Source organism: Silene latifolia, chromosome 9 (assembly GCF_048544455.1).
Source record: "Silene latifolia isolate original U9 population chromosome 9, ASM4854445v1, whole genome shotgun sequence".
Classification (NCBI taxonomy): Eukaryota; Viridiplantae; Streptophyta; class Magnoliopsida; order Caryophyllales; family Caryophyllaceae; genus Silene; species Silene latifolia.
The window spans coordinates 4,735,905-4,756,996 of record NC_133534.1 but is presented as its reverse complement, the minus strand read 5'-3'; the positions used below and the strand labels follow the sequence as shown (position 1 = coordinate 4,756,996).

General features: G+C 35.7%; 2 protein-coding genes across 3 annotated transcripts in view; both read left to right on the top strand.

Annotated features, from left to right (window-relative positions):
- LOC141598813 (uncharacterized) overlaps window positions 1-14,540 on the top strand; it is a 37,765-nt gene extending 23,225 nt beyond the window's left edge. The window contains exon 3 of one of the 2 annotated variants that reach the window (XM_074418607.1): window positions 14,387-14,540. The gene's annotated coding sequence lies outside the window, so the exon portion shown is untranslated. Of the gene's footprint in view, window positions 1-14,316 lie in introns of both variants that reach the window. The other variant, XM_074418605.1, reaches the window with a different exon arrangement.
- Window positions 14,541-16,926: 2,386 nt separating this feature from the next.
- Window positions 16,927-21,092, top strand: part of LOC141598811 (uncharacterized) — a 56,636-nt gene continuing 52,470 nt past the window's right edge. The window contains exon 1 of the mRNA XM_074418600.1: window positions 16,927-17,090. The gene's annotated coding sequence lies outside the window, so the exon portion shown is untranslated. The remainder of the gene's footprint in view (window positions 17,091-21,092) is intronic.

Genomic DNA, 21,092 nt, shown 5'->3' with positions numbered 1-21,092 from the left:
ACTCTTCCCCTGACCAAACCGAGACCCAAACCGAGACACCCACAGAGACACCCACGGACCCCGTCGAACCCGAGAACTCCTCTTCCGCGACTCCAACTCCTACTCCCCCAACCGACACCACTGCCATGGGCCGGGGTCATCGACTGAAATTCCAAAATTCAAACCTTAAAGACTTCGTCGTCGGAACCACACGTCCCTTGTCCCATGCTCTCGCCACATCATCACCATCCTCAGGTACAAAATTTCCTATCTCCCATTATGTTAATTGCACTAAGTTTTCTCCTAACCATCGAGCCTTCTTGTCGGCCGTGACCAAAGGTCACGAGCCTAGTACGTTTACCGAAGCTATGCAGGATGCCAATTGGCGGGAAGCGATGAAACTTGAGATCGACGCGCTTGAAAAGAATAATACTTGGACGCTCGAACAACTACCTAAGAATAAAAAGGCGATCGGTTCGAAATGGGTATACAAAATAAAATATAATGCAGATGGGTCCGTGGAACGATATAAAGCACGCTTGGTAGTTATGGGAAATCGACAAGTTGAAGGGGTGGACTACAATGAAACCTTCGCTCCCACCGTCAAACTTGTCACCGTTCGAACTTTACTCGCAATTGCCGCAGCTAAACAGTGGGAACTCCATCAAATGGATGTCCACAATGCTTTCTTACATGGGGACCTTGACGAAGAAGTTTACATGAAACCTCCTCCGGGTTTTAATTCCTCAAATGACGGGGCTGTATGTCGCCTACGCAAGTCCCTATACGGTCTAAAACAAGCACCCCGATGTTGGTACGCCAAACTTGCTTCGGCCCTTCATGGATACGGGTTCAAACAGTGCCCATATGATCACTCCTTGTTCTCCATCACAACTACCGAAACTGAGGTCCACGTTCTTATATACGTGGATGACTTAGTCATTTGTGGCAACAATTCCGAAATGATCCAGAAATTCAAAGACTACTTATGCACTTGCTTCCACATGAAAGATCTTGGGATCCTCAAGTACTTCCTCGGCCTCGAAATAGCTCGAAACAGTACCGGGATATTTGTTTCTCAACGCAAGTACGCTCTCGATATCCTCTCCGAAGCCGGTTTACTTGGATCACGGCCGTCAAGCATTCCCATGGAACCCAATCATCATTTGGCCTTGTCCAAATCACCTACCTTAAACGACCCCCAACCATACCGTCGACTTGTGGGTCGTCTCGTCTATCTCACAATCACTCGACCCGAGCTTACATACTCCGTCCATATTTTAGCCCAATTCATGCATGCCCCTACCACCGACCATTGGAATGCCGCATTACAAGTGGTTCGTTACCTAAAGACGTCCCCTGGCCAAGGCATTCTTCTTCGGTCCGAGTCTGATTTGTCACTTCATGCCTACTGTGATGCCGACTATAGGAGCTGCCCCACGAGCCGTCGTTCCATCACGGCCTATCTAGTCTATCTTGGCTCTTCTCCCATCTCATGGAAAACGAAGAAACAAAACACCGTTTCCCGCTCCTCTGCCGAATCCGAGTACCGCGCTATGGCACATACTACATGTGAGCTCAAATGGCTCAAAGGGTTACTCATATTTCTCGGCATTCCACACCCACAGCCTATTACCTTACAATGTGACAATAAATCCGCCCTCCACATTGCCCAAAATCCAATTTTTCATGAACGGACTAAACATATCGAAATAGACTGTCATTTTGTCCGTGACGAGATTCAACGAGGAACAATCGCCCCGAGCTACATTCACACAAAGGTTCAACTTGCTGATATTCTTACCAAGGCTCTTGGCCGCGCACCGTTTACGCATCTATTGTCCAAGTTGGGCGTTTCGTTCCTCCACGCTCCAACTTGAGGGGGGATAATAGAGCCGTTGCCCATCCACAATTGAGCCGTTGACTCATATCTCACAAACAAGGCAAATATTGTGTGTATAGTTTTATATTATTCCGTTTCCGTAAATAGCGATATTCTTATTGTATATATATAGCCTATCCTTCATGTACAATGTAATACCCCGAATAAAATTAATTTTTAAGATATATATAATAATAATAATAATAGGACCATTAGAAACTTTATAGACTAAACTCGTATATTTTTCTGTATACACGAAGACGGCTCCATTTTAGTATTTTTGTCTAAGAATATATGAGTCGGACCCGTTACGATTTTTACTACTTTATTAGATAATTACAAAAAGAAAGAAAAAAAACATAAAAAGAAAAATTTACAAAAAACCCACGTTGCATACTTAGTGACTCATCAAGTCATCAATTCTATATTGTTAGTATGATTTACAAAGCTCCACCGAAAACGAAATCAACTTTTTCTTCAGAGTAGTAAAAACACAGACGTAGGCAAATAAGGTGAGATTAGCTCACTACTACCTTTACGAGGAGAGAAAAAAATAATTATGGGCTAATACTAAGAGAGGCTATAAGATCTTTTATATCCTAATTGAGGTATGATTTCGGAACCCTTTGTCGATATAAGTAATTGTTTACCTTTGAAATAAGAGATTAGAAATAATCCGTTATATTAGTTTTATTGTTAATTTTATCTTATGAATGTTATACTGCTCATACGTTATATTAAGTTACCGTCTTATGAAAATATGACTGTGATAAGGGTACTTCTGTTATATTGCATGATTGGCCTATAATAACACAATTGATAAAATTGACCCATAGAATAGAATATCGATGTCGTCAAAGGTAGCTCTGTTTGGCTAAGAAAGTGGGCGTTTGTCTAATGTTTTGGGAAAATTGTTTAGTTCTGGAAGGTTAGTATTTAATTTGGTTATGGGTAAAATAAAATGTTTGGTATAACTTTAAGCATTAAAATAGGAAGGGAAAACAATGGGTTAGATGGAATGCTAATCAAACGCTTGTATCATAATATTGTTTTGAGATTCGTATGATATGTAAATTGTCTCTATGGTTATTATAACTATCATGCTGGTACTTTGTCATATTGCATAATTGACCAATTGTAGCATTCGGGATACGATTATTGGATTGGGATGACATTATTATTTACCCTGTGTACACATGAGGGGCGTTGGCCCCAGGAGCAGTAGCTCCAGGAGCGTTGGTTCCATATATATAAACAAGAGGGACGTTGGTCCCAGGGGCGTTGGCCCTGCGAGCGTTGGCTCAATATATAAACTGAGGGCGTTGGCCCATGGAGGAAAATTATTTAGCTTGTGTACACGGAGGTGGGTCTTAGCTAGACCCGGTGGGAGTATACTCCGAAATGTCTATATCTCTTCAGTAATGGTATACCGGTAGTAGTGTCATTTATGAATATATATCATGTTGGTATGGTAGTCGTATAATGTTTTGGAATATCGGGTTGGTCCCTGACAGGTAGTATTTGTATTCTAGTAAGTATTGTATGTATTGGGTAATATGGTAATAAAGAAAATGTTATGAACATATAATATGACCTAAGACCGGTGGAGGGAACTGGAGTCATACTCAGCCTGTGGTTGGCTGATTCCGTTACTCTCACTCTTTTTCAGGTACAGGTATCGGGGAAGGTCAAGTGTGAGGAATTGACATTATAGAGGATAATAAGTATAAGTTGTAAATAGTTTAAAGCTTTAATAGTTTGTTTATTATTATTGTAAGCCTTGTATTCTCCGGAGGGGGAATACGGCGGTGACGCCCTTGTAATTCCGCTGCTGTCTTTTATTTATAAAGGAGCTATTTTTGAGCTGCCTGCTTGATTTTCGGGGCGTTACAGATTGGTATCAGAGCAGCCCTGCAACCGCGTGGTGAGCCTTCGGCCACACGTCTAGCAGGGAAAAGATTCATGAGGCTAGTATATAAAACCTAAAATATATAGTCTAACATAGTAATCGACGAATAACGAGAGTGGGTAGATATTATTGTGGGGTTGATATTATAGGACTACGTGATATTTATGTAAGGTGTTGGCTAGTTGTGTGGTACTAAGTAGCAGTTAATTATATGCTTTGTGGTTTCAATGTGATCTATTTTCATGAGATTATAGAGCTATTATGAATTTTGATACGAGCATATGAATATCATGGTACATACTCTAGATTTAATATGACATGGAGTCCGTAGGACTAGTAGCAAGGAGCATATTAATTGCCATATGGTTTATATGCGTGCTATATTTTTTTGGTGTGCGTAAACTGTTTGGAGTTACTAATTTCGTAATGTGTAGCCATGTATATTAGAGTAAGACAAGATGGGTAGTCAAGTTTTGGGACACTTTACCTTTAAAATTTCTACTTTTTACCTTCTGCTCATTAAAATTCGGGATTGTTTCTATGATTTCAAAGTTTTTATACTCAAATTAATTTTATGTATTAATGTTATTTGTTTCCTAAATTTTGTATTGACAGTTTGTGATGGCTAAATTTCCTAATATCCACCCTTCCGAATTAAGTATGGATACTACTCGACCGCTAGAAGAGTATCTGCTACGTTTGGAAAATTACATGAACTATTATGCAGAGGTTCACGACTCGACCTTTCATGATATGTACGTGCGAGGGAGAGCTTTAATCCTTACCTTACCACATACTGGAGCTTGGGGTAGATTAAGGGAGAAATATATGCATGAAATCCAGGAATATCACCTAAGATTTGGGAATGGTTATCCAGAGACCCAAGATATTTACTTGGTATCTATGGCACTAAGGGAACTCGCCCAGACAATCAAGAGGAGCGTGGGATGTCCGTAGAAATCCCCGTACCCTTTGGAGAGGCCCCAATCCCAGAGGGGTACGATTCCCCTACAGAGGAAACATATATTGATATATGGAAACCCAAGATTGTAGAGTGGGAGAAGAAATTTGGAAGTGAGACATATGAGGGTAGCGAGTGGAAGAAGAAGGTGAATGAGGTTATTGTGATGGACTCACCGGCTGGGAAAGGGAAAGAGACTGCTAAGGGCAAAGAGTGTATTGTGATAGCACCATCGTGTGGGAAATTACCCATTCAGAAGAGACCCAAGGAGGATGAGTAGACGAAGATTACTCGACTTTTGACCCAACCAACCGAGACTAACGGTTTAAACAACCAAATTTTTTGTTGTTGTAAGTACCCATTGGTTGTTTAGTGTATATGTAATTATATGTAAGCTGGTCAGAGTTCGAGGGGTGGTATGTATAAGTAGTTTGGGTTAGTGTAACTGTTTATAGTAACTGGTTGTAAGATAAGTCTGTATGAGTGTGTGACACGCTATTGTAAATAAACCTAAATATTAACTTATGTTTTATATAGTAGCATTATAAGCTATAAGCTAAAACTTTAATGGCTACATAGATAAGTAAGATTTCTACCTTTTAGAGACGGAAAGGGGATTTTGACATACACTTCAACCCTGGGATGAAGACTTTTAGTAATATGAGGTGAACGTGTGGGGTAACACGATTTTACCGATCCTATTATTATTAATATCGTTCGGGGTTATATGAAATATGTGTCAATTGTTTTTCATATTCGAAATTATATGGTGATATTTGTTTGATGGTAATTTGTGCTATTATATATGAATTAATTATAATAGTAGTAATTATTCTTTATCTTGTTTGTGAGACGGGTTTGGTTTATTTGTGAGTTTGCCGAAACGAAATTAGAGTTGGTGTGATCTTGGTTTTAAAAGTAATTAGAATATTGCCCGCTTAAAGATAGAGGCTTTGTGGATTTCTTATATTTACAATGAATGTTTGAGGATGATGGGATACCGAATCACTCTAAGTACTTACACCGAGGAGCCGTTTATGATTCCTGGTTCCCTACTTTTGAGGTTCTAGCTTGGGAACTTGTCACTTTTGAAAGGGAAAGAGTAATATATTTGTCTGACGATGATGAAGAGGGACCTGGAAACAATAATGAGGGTAATGGAGGGCATGACAATGATGTGAATGATGACCAAATTGAGGAGGGGAGTGGCTCGGCTATTGAGGAAGAAGAGGGGGAAGAAGAGGAAGAACCAGAAGAAGTGGATACCCCCGGAAGCAGTGAGTAGAAAACTGAGTGAGAGGGAAACCTTTGAGAGGAAGATTGTGTATAAATAATGTATTATATGATGTGAGAGTTATTTAGAACTGATAGTAGTAGTAGTATTACTGGTTTGTAATATATAGTAGTCACCCGACTCTGGTAGATAGCAGGTGACAAGTCAGATCTTTCTTGTTAAGAATGTATATAAATATGTATGAGTATATGTAAATGTAGAATAATGTGTAATATAATAATGTGATATATATGTATATTTTAGTTGTAAATTTGTTTGTTTGTGAGGTTTTGGGTCTTTGGTTTTGATAAGACGGCTTGTGAATATGGGTGAAGCGAAGGAATTGAATTTAGTGTAATGATTTTATACATGGTTATGGGAGATGGTGACTTGATGCGTTGATTGTGTACGTATGGTTTGGATGAGCAACATAGTAATGGCTTGCAGGTGTGTTAATTCACTTTCGTGTAGTAAAGTCTGTAAGATTGTTAATCGCCTAAGTTGAATAGGTTTATACGAAGGATTAATATATTGGATTTTTAGTATTGTGTTTAAATTGTCGTATTCTTTGACCTTGACTCGTGGGTGAGTAGCTTGGAGTCTTGTACTCTAAGTGTTGAGCACGGTTCTTTGAACCTTTGACAATATCGATATTGAAATTGAGATGGAAATTGATTATGAGTTATGGGGCCTTTGAGCCAAGTTATATTTACGGTCCGGAATGGCCGTGGTTAATGAGTTTTTATTTGAGTTGGAATCGATATTGAGATGGAAATATTGTTTCGCGGTTTTGTCCGCCAGTTCACTCACCCTTGTCCTCGTCTTAGGATCGATGATGAGAATGCGATACTTGGATACTTTGGAGTATAATTTTATGAGGCAGAGTAATGATTAAGACGGAGTAGTGAGATGAAACTTGGTTAATTTTTGGTGGGATGATTTAACAAGAGGAAGTAGACTTTAAGATAAGTGTTCTTTTAACTAAATTTGATATTTAATTGAGAATAAGTTAGTACCATTTAGAGGTTAATATTACGGTAGTTGAAATTTGTATTCTTCTGCTTTTAAAGGATATTTGGTCGTTATTTATGATGAGGTTCTTAGTTAAATGGTTTGGTCTTATAATAAAAGAATGTCTTATGAAAGAATATGTGTTTTTATAATAAATTCGATTATATTATCTATAGTATCTTAGATCATTTTAATCGTGATATTTTACCTTTAGCACAATTACTAACCTTTCTACTCACTAGATACTGATCATATTTCCGAGATTTTGAAGTTTTGATATTCAAATAGTTTCACGCATTACGAACATTTCTAAGAATTTTGAAAGTGAGTCTTTTATTTTCAAAATTGTGGTTGTTTTTTTTTATAAAAAAATAATAGTTTACTTTTACTAAAAATTTGAAAGTGAACTTTTCAATTTTACTTTAACTCTATGCGGTTGGTGAAATGTTATGACTTGTTATTAGAGGCATCTAATAACCGGTTCAGCGCTAACTAACGCATGAATGAGTTGTCTTTGAATTGGATTACTCGAATTTTTGTTCGCGACGGGAATTCGTGCCTTCCATTATATAAGACATACGTTTTTAATCATTTTATAAATATGATTGAAAGAATTTTTGTTATATTCTAATAAAGTTTTTAAAAGTTTGAGTAAGACGTAGTTTAGTCAAGTTTCGAAATTTTATACCTTTCGGATTTCTACTCTATGTCTTTCCACTCATTTCAAATCGGTGTTGTTTCCATGTTTCGAAATATTGATACTCAAACTGTTTTACGTATTTCGAAAATTTTTAATTAGTTCAAAGTTCGCCTTTGATGCATTTTGCTATTTTCAAGTTTCGGGACGAAACTTATTTTAAGGAGGGTAGAATGTAATACCCCGAATAAAATTAATTTTTAAGATATATATAATAATAATAATAATAGGACCATTAGAAACTTTATAGACTAAACTCGTATATTTTTCTGTATACACGAAGACGGCTCCATTTTAGTATTTTTGTCTAAGAATATATGAGTCGGACCCGTTACGATTTTTACTACTTTATTAGATAATTACAAAAAGAAAGAAAAAAAAATAAAAAGAAAAATTTACAAAAAACCCACGTTGCATACTTAGTGACTCATCAAGTCATCAATTCTATATTGTTAGTATGATTTACAAAGCTCCACCGAAAACGAAATCAACTTTTTCTTCAGAGTAGTAAAAACACAGACGTAGGCAAATAAGGTGAGATTAGCTCACTACTACCTTTACGAGGAGAGAAAAAAATAATTATGGGCTAATACTAAGAGAGGCTATAAGATCTTTTATATCCTAATTGAGGTATGATTTCGGAACCCTTCGTCGATATAAGTAATTGTTTACCTTTGAAATAAGAGATTAGAAATAATCCGTTATATTAGTTTTATTGTTAATTTTATCTTATGAATGTTATACTGCTCATACGTTATATTAAGTTACCGTCTTATGAAAATATGACTGTGATAAGGGTACTTCTGTTATATTGCATGATTGGCCTATAATAACACAATTGATAAAATTGACCCATAGAATAGAATATCGATGTCGTCAAAGGTAGCTCTGTTTGGCTAAGAAAGTGGGCGTTTGTCTAATGTTTTGGGAAAATTGTTAAGTTCTGGAAGGTTAGTATTTAATTTGGTTATGGGTAAAATAAAATGTTTGGTATAACTTTAAGCATTAAAATAGGAAGGGAAAACAATGGGTTAGATGGAATGCTAATCAAACGCTTGTATCATAATATTGTTTTGAGATTCGTATGATATGTAAATTGTCTCTATGGTTATTATAACTATCATGCTGGTACTTTGTCATATTGCATAATTGACCAATTGTAGCATTCGGGATACGATTATTGGATTGGGATGACATTATTATTTACCCTGTGTACACATGAGGGGCGTTGGCCCCAGGAGCAGTAGCTCCAGGAGCGTTGGTTCCATATATATAAACAAGAGGGACGTTGGTCCCAGGGGCGTTGGCCCTGCGAGCGTTGGCTCAATATATAAACTGAGGGCGTTGGCCCATGGAGGAAAATTATTTAGCTTGTGTACACGGAGGTGGGTCTTAGCTAGACCCGGTGGGAGTATACTCCGTAATGTCTATATCTCTTCAGTAATGGTATACCGGTAGTAGTGTCATTTATGAATATATATCATGTTGGTATGGTAGTCGTATAATGTTTTGGAATATCGGGTTGGTCCCTGACAGGTAGTATTTGTATTCTAGTAAGTACTAGTTTAGACCCGTGCAAAATTGCACGGGCATATACATTGATCATTTATATAAGCTTTTTAAATTTTATTGTTACAATATGATATTAATTTTATTGTACAATCTTTAATTGTTTGATGTACAATATCTTACACCAATGGTTTCAATTTAGGGACAAAAATTCACTTGAAAATTAATACATTAAAGAATCACATATAATAGCTAAACACAAAAGAACAAATATCATATATATCTTTATACATTTAATTGTTTAGAGTAATAAATGTTATTGAATCAGTCTAATAATCTCAATATTTAGATATTTTGAAGCAATTATATCTAAATTAGGCAAAATTGGCGTAAGTTGAATTATTTTTTCCGTAATTGATCAGACATCGAACTAAGCACCCATGCCTGGCCAGTAAATCGACTCGAGCCGAGTTGAATGTTTATTTTTGCACAATTGAATGACTGGTATCTCTAAATAACTTAATAATAATAAACCTGAAAATGGCCTGAACTCGCTATAATTTGAAAATAACCTGAACCCAAAATAATAACCTGAATCCCCAATATTTCGAACCCACCTAATCTGACCTGGATACTTGCAAACATGAAATTACCCTGCTCACGCTAACTGAGCAGTTGATTCATATGCTAGCTATAAGAATACCCCGCCCTTCACCATGAAGGCGTGCTTATATGTGTTTTTCATAGTGTTTACTGGTCTTTTGCCTCGTACCTCTCCCCAAAGCATTTATAAGCCATTGTACTAACACCCGTTCTCATATCGTCTTAGTAATTTCGAATTTGAGCCCAAATTGTAACCCTTCACCAAGTGAAATGAATTGAAGGTAGTAATGTATTTCTGTGTGCTTATATGTGTCGTATATATGTGTCGTATTGTTTGTGTCCATATTAAGTTCTCGTGAAATCTAGTGGTTGTTTTAAATTTCGATCCAGAAAAAATAATGGGGAAGAAACTCCTACCGAAAGAGATAATAGTACCCCGTTGCATTAGAGACGTGATTAACTTATTATCACACAAATCTCGATATATAACACATATAATTTACAGTAAGTAAAAGAGTAAATTATAAATTTATATATCCTCTATTTATTTTATACATGTCATTCTCATATTTTGGTACACTTTTTAAATAAAATTGTGTAGTTAATACGAAAAAAAATTCCATATGGAATTTAATGATGTAATTTGTTTAATATTTGTACAAAGATATTTTTATTGATATTTAAAGTTAATATAATATTCTAAAAGATGAAAACCTCTTACGTAAAAGAAAATATTGAAAATGAAGAAATACTCTGAGACACTATCTAAATTCTGAAAACGTGTTATGGTAATATGAAAGCTTTCATAGTTTTGTCATTGTCCATGGAAGCATTGATTAGATAAGGAATAAAAGTCAATGATTTACTTGATTTTTTTTTTTTTTGAGGAAAATGATTTACTTGATTTTTAATAATAGTCAAAATGTAGTAGTAGTACTGTTGCAGCAAATGTAGGAGGGTGTGCTGGCAATTGGGCGGGAAAGTAAGTGGGTAAAGGTTTTTGTTTTATAATTATATATAGATTGTATGTATTGGGTAATATGGTAATAAAGAAAATGTTATGAACATATAATATGACCTAAGACCGGTGGAGGGAACTGGAGTCATACTCAGCCTGTGGTTGGCTGATTCCGTTACTCTCACTCTTTTTCAGGTACAGGTATCGGGGAAGGTCAAGTGTGAGGAATTGACATTATAGAGGATAATAAGTATAAGTTGTAAATAGTTTAAAGCTTTAATAGTTTGTTTATTATTATTGTAAGCCTTGTATTCTCCGGAGGGGGAATACGGCGGTGACGCCCTTGTAATTCCGCTGCTGTCTTTTATTTATAAAGGAGCTATTTTTGAGCTGCCTGCTTGATTTTCGGGGCGTTACATACAAAGACACAATTAATATAACGACATACAATTTCCTTCACATACGAATTCTAATAACCTCCACTAGGCAGTACAAGTGAGGATATAAAAGAGGAAAAAAAAGAGAATGAAAATTTGAAAGAGAACACAAATATAATACAGGAAGAAACAATGGAACTTCTTCTAGATAAGCATCTTATGAAAAGCGGTACAAGTGAGGATATAATAGACCTCAAAAAGTTCAAGGTTATTCATCTAATATTACTACAAGTATATTCTACTAAAACTGCATGATTCAATGTACTCTGAACTTATTTGAAAGCTGATTGTGATCATTTGGGTGGATAAGGTGTTTTCATGTATACATTTAAGATCTTGAAAAATGAAATTGGGCTGAACATTTTGCACATTGATTCTGTATTGAGGATTGTTTTATTTGTTATCGAGTAGTTCGAGACTAGATATTTGGGTTGGTTTGATTGCAGTTAGTGAGTAGATGAGAAATGTGGCTTCGTTTGATTGGTTAATGAGTATTATAGGTCTAGACAAGAAATGCGTATTTATGTGATTGGTTAGTGAGTATTGTAGATCTAGACGAAAAATATTGGTTTGTTTAATTAGTTAGTGAGTAGCTCGAGGCGAGAGATGTGGGTTTTGTTTGATTGGTTAATGAATAGCCTCAGACAAGAGATTTGATATTGTGTAAGTCGGTCTATAGACTATGTAATATTGGTTATGTAATAATTTTTGGGTCACATTAACCTTGTTGTGGTTTGCTACTAAGGATTTGTGGCAATTGCAAAGGGAAATGGATTAGTTTGTATGTAATTATTATTGGGTTATTCCTTAGTGTTTTGAAATAAGATCTACTTTAATCAGTGATTATGTGATACTGACTTATTATGTATTATTCTTTAATCCAAATGTGTGGTTTATTGCGTTTTATATAATTGTCTAAGTCTAGTTTATTAAAGTGAAGACGTCAAAATGCTCAAACATGTAGGTTGGTACGAGTTGTGAGTATTTTTTTTTTCTATTTCACTTGTTAATTATTTCTCTCTTGTATACCATAATAATTATACTGATAATTATTTTAGGGTTATTTCATAGAAATAATCTAACCTATGCCTATTCTTCTCAGATTAATCTATACTAAGGTTTAACTGAGAAAAATCTAAACTTCCTCACCATTTATCTTTCATTGAACTAGGCTTAATTTTAACCTGTTAGAACCGGTAAACTATCAGGTGACAAAGTTGTGGGCCCATTTTTTGTTCTTAATCCTCCTGATCTATTACTTCCCCATTTTCTTCTTCCTCCTCCTCCATTATTCTTTCATTTTCACTGTCCCTTAATTCCTCCATTTATTTTTCTTCATTTTTAATTTTCAAAGTTCTATTTCTTAATTATTTCCCCCCTATTTGTTTGAAGTTGTTAATTAATGAAGAAATAATTAAGAGATAATGTACAAAAAAAATAATTGAAACTGTTTATGAAAAGCTTTCCATGAGATTATTGCTGGCAACGAATCAAACTCAATGTCCAATCTTATGCAACATCTGTATGATATGTCAATGAAACTCAATGATTTCAAAAGCAAGTGTCAGAGTGACAATGAAAGTTTGGTTTATCTCGAAACAAAAGCTCATGGAAATTCAAGAAAATGGAAAGCCGAAGCATTAGGTGTTGGTGCTTGAAAATTTAATCGAAGGAACTTCACAAACTAATTTAATTGGTAACCCCGTGATATATACTTGGCTGAAGTCGACAATTTGAATGATACACTTTTGTGTTTAGTCTTTGAAAGTAGATTGAGGGAGTCTGATTAAGAAAGGAATTTAGGGTTAGATTAATTTAAACAACCATAAATTTAGGGATTTTGTTTTTAATTTAGGTTAGAATTGAAAAGAGAAATGAATTTAGGATTGTTTGTTTTTAATTTGATTAAGAGATGTAAAGGGGTTTTCTTTTGTTTATAAAGTCAAGGGAACCGGTTGTATAGGTATCCCTTCCACAAGTTCAATGAAAGATAAATGATGCTGAAGTTCCGATTTTTGTCAGTTAAACCTTAGTATGGATTAAACTGAGAAGCATAGGCATAGGTTGGATTATTCCTATGAAATAACCCATTATTTTATTGTATTTAGATGGTCAAAACAGGATCTTAAAACAGTTACTGGATGTCGTCAAAGATGAGATGGTGTGGTATGCGTGGACGGACGTCTGAGATTGCTGGGTATGCATACATTAACTTTCCGTTACTAAAATATACTCCGTATTAATCTTTTCTCTTATCTATTAAATTAAACGGAGCACGAAACAAAATTGCATATGAATTTAATGGCAAGTATAACTGTATAAGGATGCAAATTAGCATTTCTAAATTCTAATACATTACTCTGACTTTAATGACAAATGAGCAATTATGTCCGACGTTTTTTCAGGTTTTTTCGTCGTCAATTTGGATATGTAGGTTGGTACGGGTTGTATTTTTAGGGACAAATTCAAAGTATGATTTAATATTATACTGTAGAAAAAAAGGCGATATAAAAAAATTAGACATTATTATTAGCATACTCTTTTTCACTATGGAACATCGTTCAACATTATTTTTAACAAAGCATTAGAATAAGATTTGGCGGATGAAGAAGACAAACATTATATAATTCGTCTTACATGATACATTGCCGAGGGAGAAAAAGGAAACAAGATGTCTCTGAAAAAAAAAACTAGCTAAAGAAGAGCAAGATGGAGTAAAAAAGGGGAGACTTTTTAGATCACAAATAAAAATATAAAATTTCTATTTTGAAATACATCTTTTTGATTGAATTAATTATGTAGCAAACTGTTTTTAAAAAAATGAAATATCAAAGAGGTAAAAAAAATTTCGGGACAGAAAAAATATAATAAAAAAGAGGAAAAAAACTCAAAAATAGCAATACCAACGACAATAACAATAATCGTAGGAAAACACTAACAAACGTATCAATAGTCGTGACAAAAGTTTAGTAAACTTATTATTTGAAGATGAGTACATTTTATTAAGTGTAAGCTTTTAAATACAATTGTCAAGTTTTTGCGGGATGTAGCGATAATAAACTCGTGTCTGACCGGATTGCGCCAAATTTTTCTTCAGTAAATAGCGGATGTCGACCACTACTAAAGAAGCTACGCTAATTAATTTTGCCTTGTACACTTCTGTGCAGCGTCGAGACGACAAGGCTAACAGTGACATGCTCGCCAACTTTAAAATCCTAAAAAAATATTGTTGCCCAAATTTCGTTAGGGTTCTTAACATTTTGTTTAAATTGTCTCTGTAGTCCTTGGAATGTTTGTTTTGTTATCTTTAGAATTTAAAACTGAGTGCACGAATTCCCAAACGGATGAATTAAAATGAACCTGAAAACAACCATCAATGAAACAAGTTCGAGTGATTATGAGACATGCTTCTAACGAATGAATATCATTTAAAGCCGCTTTTGGAGTTGTCTAGAGGCAATATAATGGCTGGTAGTATGAATTAAACTAGAAGTTTGGTCTTAAGTTATTGGGTGCTTGAGTGTTGTGTCTGAATCACAAATTCATGGATATTGACCCTTGGAGAAAGTCTTGTTGTGTGAGGAGTGAGATGCAAAAATAAGCAAAATAATTTTTGTTATGCTAGTTACAGCAAGATTTCTTTGTGAACATCTTAAGAGTAGCTGTCTAATGCTTTGCATGTTTGCTTCTGAAATCATATCTTTTTTGAGCTCTAATGTTTTTGGTTTATAGACCTTTTGATATTGCATGTTCTTTTATTAGTGGAGTCACATGAAAATGGTGTTTGCTGCATTTTATTGTCGTGTGGATTTCTTCATTTTGATATCTAGTGGGGGTTCATTATTTAGTTCATTTCTGCCTGAACTACTTAAATTGGGTTATTTATAAATTAGTTTTTGATAGGGTTTGACGACTTTACCCTCATCAATAGTTTATGGTTATCAAATTAGTATTGGAAAAGTTTAGTTTCATCCGGACTTCTGTATTAGGGCTAATACTGGTTTTTTTGGCAGTCTTGATCTTTATGAATTCATATTTGTATTTAACATTAGAAAAGTCCTCAAAACAGAGTATTTCTTTGGAAATTTGATGCAATCATCTTGTTCATGTATCTATTTTGATGTTGTTCCGTTCAGATCTTTATGTTCTCATGTCACTGCAGGAAGTTATAAAGCATGGGTGTCTTCTTGGGCAACAATTAGCTGAGAGAGACATCATTATAGCTTGCATAGATCGTAGGTTATTTGCTTCAGTAATATTAGCGTTTTAACACCTCAAAGTCTCTTGGTATGTGTATACAAGTATAGAGTAAAATTGTTGACTTAAATATGTTACCTTGCTTGGGGTACTCCTTCTATTTGAGAGTAAGGTTTATACAAGTATAGAGTAAAATTGTTGACTTAAATATGTTACCTTGCTTGGGGTACTCCTTGTATTTGAGAGTAAGGTTTATACAAGTATAGAGTACAATTGTCGACTTAAATATGTTACCTTGCTTGAGGTACTCCTTGTATTTGAGAGTATGGTTTACACTTTTCCTTTTTAGGCTGGCTTGCAATGACTTTTCCACTGTGCTTCATTACTTCTAAAGTTTAATTTATGGTTATATTCAAAACTTTAAGTTTTAATTCTAAAGTTTTCAGTTTTAACCTAGGTAGCACGGACACTTCTCCTAATCGGCCTTCCCGTGTCGGACACGACACTCGTCAGACACACGTCAAAACGTGTCGGACACTTGTAAAGCCGTGTCTAACTTTCATCTTTTATTTGGGCACGTGTCCATGGTTTTTTGAGTCGTGTCCATGGTATTTGGACACACCTTCAAATGGAATTAAGTTGAATTTAAGGTAAATGGCGTGAATTGTTATATGGTTGAATTTGGTGGGGAAATAAGTTGAATTGGGGGCGAATGATGTTCTTTAGACTAGTAATGAGATGTCGAAATAGATTGATTATAAGTTGGTTTTTGGTTTTTGGTTTTGGAAATGAGAATGAGTTATAATTAACGTCAAGTTTTACCTTCACTTATTTAAATTTAATATTCAATACTTTTTCAAAAATAAAATCACACATAAATCACTATAAAATATATATTTTATTAAATTTAAATGACGTGTCCCGTGTCCTAAATTTCATGGGATGCCATGTCGCGTGTCCGTGTCGTGTCAGTGTCCGTGTCCGTTTTGGAAGTTTATAATACAATATCCCTAGTTGTCTTATTAAAACAAAAAAAATTGTATTGTTCTTGGTGGTGAACTAGTGAATGTTAAATAAGTACAAAGTATAGTATATAATTATGAATAAGTGCTCTCTTAGCTTGCTGAAGACGGGTCGGAGCAAGTGACGAGTAATGTCACTCACAAAACGGATAGAGGGGACAAGGTGGGGGCACCCCCATGTGCTTCCCTCTCTCTTCTATTTGGGTCATTTGTGAGAGAAAATGGTATGCGTCACTCCAAAATGACGGATACGTGTCGTCTTCAATGAGATTTTGTGCTGTTAGTTATCTATTGCAGTAAATAGTTTTTTTTTTCCTAAAGAAAAGTGTGTAATTGATTTGGGCTTTTTGTCAATGGGTTGGTCTTATAGTAAGAGATGGTCTTACTTAACAATTTGTGTTTTTTTTTTCCTATTTCTGGTGACTAGCCCACTTAGGTTTCCAAGATTCAAATCCAATATTTAAATATTTATAAGGCCCATGAGTTCCAAAGAAGAAGGAAAAAAAAGCCAAAAAGTTTAATTAAATTGGCGACATCGACCGTCGTGGCCTCGTGGGATTATAATCTTTCCCGCGTAAATTACAATTACAATCAACCCTCTTTCATTCATTCAGAAACTTTTATCCTTAGATTTCTCGTCTTGATTACAATTGTAAGTTATTCTTCAATCCAATTAATATCTTTTCAATTTATTTGCTGGATCCGAATTTATCGGTTATTGATTTTAGTCTTTGTATGATTTATTCAATGACAAACCCTAATTCTACTTTCAATTTGCTGGGTTTATATTTTTCCTTGATTTTATGGTTTTTAATTGTATTTCTGTTTAAACCTATGTGTTAGTGTGTTACTCGTATTTATATAAATTGGTTGATTGGTTCGTAATGGTATGGCGAATTATATAACTGTTTGAATAGGCTTTCCGAATGTCTGTGTGCAGGGAGACTAAGGGTCCGTTTGGATACAATTTTAGGAGGGAAGGGGAGGGGAGGGGAGGGGGAGTGAGGGGAGGTGAAGGGAGGGGAGAGAAGGGGAGGGCAAATGGGATGTGGGTGTTTGGATAACAAAAATTATGAAGGGAAATGGAAGGGGAGGAAGGAGGGAGATGAAGAATGGATGGAGGATTGAAGGATGCTAGTGGTATAATTAGAGTCCAAATAATGTTTTCTTTCCAAATCTTGCCACCCTTGGAAAGATTATAGTTTGTTCTATAGGAGGGAAAATAAGTCCTCTCATTTCTCTCCCCTTCCATTTCCTTTCTCCCATATTTTTTATCCAAACAAAGGAAATTAAATCCCTCCCTTTCCCTCCCCTCCCCTTCTCTCCAATTCCTTCAATCCAAACGGACCCTAAAGATACGCGAAATGAAAGAATGGAAGGAGTGGTGAAGCAGAATAGTCTTAGTACTTCCTGCAGAGTTGAAAAGTCTGAAAGAGTGAAGGAAAAGATACTAGTACAGTCACTAGAAAGATACTACCATTTATGCTTCCATACCTAAAGACAATTCTAGTGGTGGAGATTGGAAACCCATCCCCGTTGATGCCGAAGATTGGGCACATGTTGCTGCTGTTGTTGATAACGTTATATACTTTCATAGCCATAAATTTCCTTCTGTTCTTCGTGCTTTTGACTTTCATAGCCATAAATTTCCTTCTGTTCTTCGTCTACTGGGAAAAAAGTTTTGACGATGGTCTTGATATGAATCAGATAACAATGTATTTTGATGCTATGTTCTCTTTGGGCAACAAGATTTTGTGCTTCGCTGTTTGGACACCAATATATGACCCTTCGCCTCTTCCTGAGACCGTTGATCCGTGCGAAATTGTCTTTCGCAAGTTCAGAGTTGAGCAAAGTGATGCAACCGTAAAACTAGTTCCCCTATGTTGGGTTCCTTATGTTGATGATAACATGCCCATTTGATTTGTGTTATCTTAGTTTACCTTTTCAGGATTAATGATGTAATCAAGCTTGGATTAAGAAGTGTTGAAGTTGTTATTAATCCCATTGTAATTAGTCGTGTGTCATCTAATGTACAAGTGAGAAAGTTAAGTATAGCGAGTAATAGAAACAGTCCGGATATTTGCTTCAACAAGTAAACAAACAGTGGACTGAGCCACAACTCGTAAAAACTTGAAGCTTCCTTTTTCTCTCAAATGCTTTCACGTGACTCATATTTTCAAAAGAGAAATTCAGATTTTTATTTAAGGAGGTAGTATCCAATAAAGAATGGTTTGAATTATTCAAAATGTTTCCTCTTTGTGCAAATTTAATCCCTTGGTTTTTAAGAAAACAAAAGTTCCTTTTTGCCATATTTGTGTTAACTTGTCTCTTGTGACTTGTCTCACATCCTTTGTTTTCTGATTTTGCATGAACATTTAAGGTTATCTTTCAAACCTTCTTTCTCTATTCTCACCTTTGCAAAAGACTCCTCTTTGGTGCAAGTGTTTGGGTGGCTACTATTGCTCCTCACATGCAAAGCCTTTGACCCTTCAAAACCCTAGCAACCCCCTTCACTCACCTCCTCTATAAATACCGAGTCCCTCCTTCATTATCTCTCAAGACTTTTCTGAATTAATTCTTTCATGTTTTGCAAATTGTTTTTAGAAGCTTAAAACCGTGTTCTTTGCAAAATCCTTTTAAAAAGTCTTCAAGTGTCTTTCAGTTTCTACAGTCGTGGCTACTGTTGCTTTTCTATACTAAACTCTCTTGCTTAAAAGTGTTGATCTTGTAAAAGTTGTCCACCTCTATTCTTTGTTAAGAATGTGTTAGTGGAAACTTGATCCTTTACATTTTAAGTGTGTTAGAAGAGTTTAGGACGGAGTAGTCTTTTACTCTTGGCAACCGGAGTAGGTTGTGAGTTGTTGAGTTCTAGGACGGAGTAGTCCTTTAACTCTTGGCAATCGGAGTAGATTGCGAGTTAGCTTGTCATAGAACGGAGTAGTTCTTGTACTAGCTTTGCAACCGGAGTAGGTTGGCGTCTTTTATTACAAGGGTCTTTTAGTTGTCGGAGTAGATCACTAAAGGAAAGTAATAAAAAGGTAGATTGGACGTAGGCACTTGAGTATTTGCCGAACCAATTCAAAATCTCGTGTTCATTGTTTATCACTTTAATTCCGCTGCTTTCTTACTTTGTTTGTTTGTTTTGTTTCGCTTAAACTTAGAAGTAACAGTTCATCATACTGTCGTATTTGGTCTGCAGTAATACTTCACAAACTGAGACAAATAGATACAGTCAGAACGATTGTTGCTTTCATACTTCAGCAAACATTCATCGCGATACTTGTTCAATCTTTCAATATTATTCAAAGTATCCTCTAAACTCTTTTGTTCACTTAACTTACTTTAATCCAATAAAGTTGAAGTTAAAATTTTAAAAAGAGTACCTAATTCACCCCCTCCCCCTCTTAGGTACTTGAATCCATAAACTCAACAATTGGTATCAGAGCCTCGTGCTCTTGATAGAGGCTAATCCCCTTAGAGTTTGATTCGTGGGTAATGGATTCCGAGAAACACTCCAAGATCCCGGTCTTTACCGGTTCGAATTTTGGTTGGTGGAAACTCAAAATGGAACATTACATCAAAAGTATCGATTATCAATGTTGGAACATCATCCAAAATGGACCTCTTGTCATTGAGGAAACCGATATTCTTAACGGTTTCACCAAGACAAAAGAGGAAAGAAATTACGATGAGAACGACTTCAAGCTTGCCGAAAAGAATTCCAAAGCAATGTCGATTCTTCAACGTTGTGTTGGTGAGGGGGAAGTTAGTCGAATCTCCGGGTGTCCTACGGCTAAAATCTATTTGGGATTCTCTTGTACTTGCATATGAAAGGGACGTCCCAAGTAAGAAAACACCGTATTGACCTTCTCATGCAACAATATGAAATGTTTAGAATGTCAAAGGACGAGTCTTTAAATAGTTTCTCTTCACGTTTTTCTTGTATTATTAATGAGCTTCAAAGTCTAGGAAGGAATTTCGAGTCCGAGGACATCATTCGAAAAATCCTTCGTAGTCTAACTCCTAAATGGCAACCTAAAGTCACCGCCATAGAGGAAGCCAAAGACTTGTCAACCCTATCTCTTCATGAACTAATGGGATCACTAATGGCTCACGAGTTTAATCTCGATAAGCATTCTAGTGAGTCATCAAAGGCAAAGAGTCTCGCCCTCACATCTTCTCCAAGTGATGAAGAAGATGAGGAGGAAGACGAGTTTGCTATGTTCACAAGGAACTTAGCCGGGTTGGTCAATGGACAAGGTAACAAAAGGTTCACTAATAATTACTCGAAAAAACGCTTTCCTAAGAAACGACCTACCTCCACCGTGGGATGCTTTAAATGTGGTGATAAAACTCATCAAATTAAAGAATGTCCCAAGTGGGAAGAAATCAAATCTAAGGAAAGAAGAGAAAAGGTTAAAAAGGACTATAAACATAGAGTCATGAGTGCTATATGGGGAATGTCCGACTCCAAGGAAGATGAGGAACTCATCGAGGAGGAACTTGAGGCTAAAATGTGTCTTGCAAATCATGATAAAGAAAAAGTCTCAAAAACCTCAAAAATTGAACACTTAAGATGCCTCATGGCTAACCCCGACGATTCCGACTCCGATTCCGACAACGAGGTAAATCATCTAAAGGCCAAGGCTAGAAC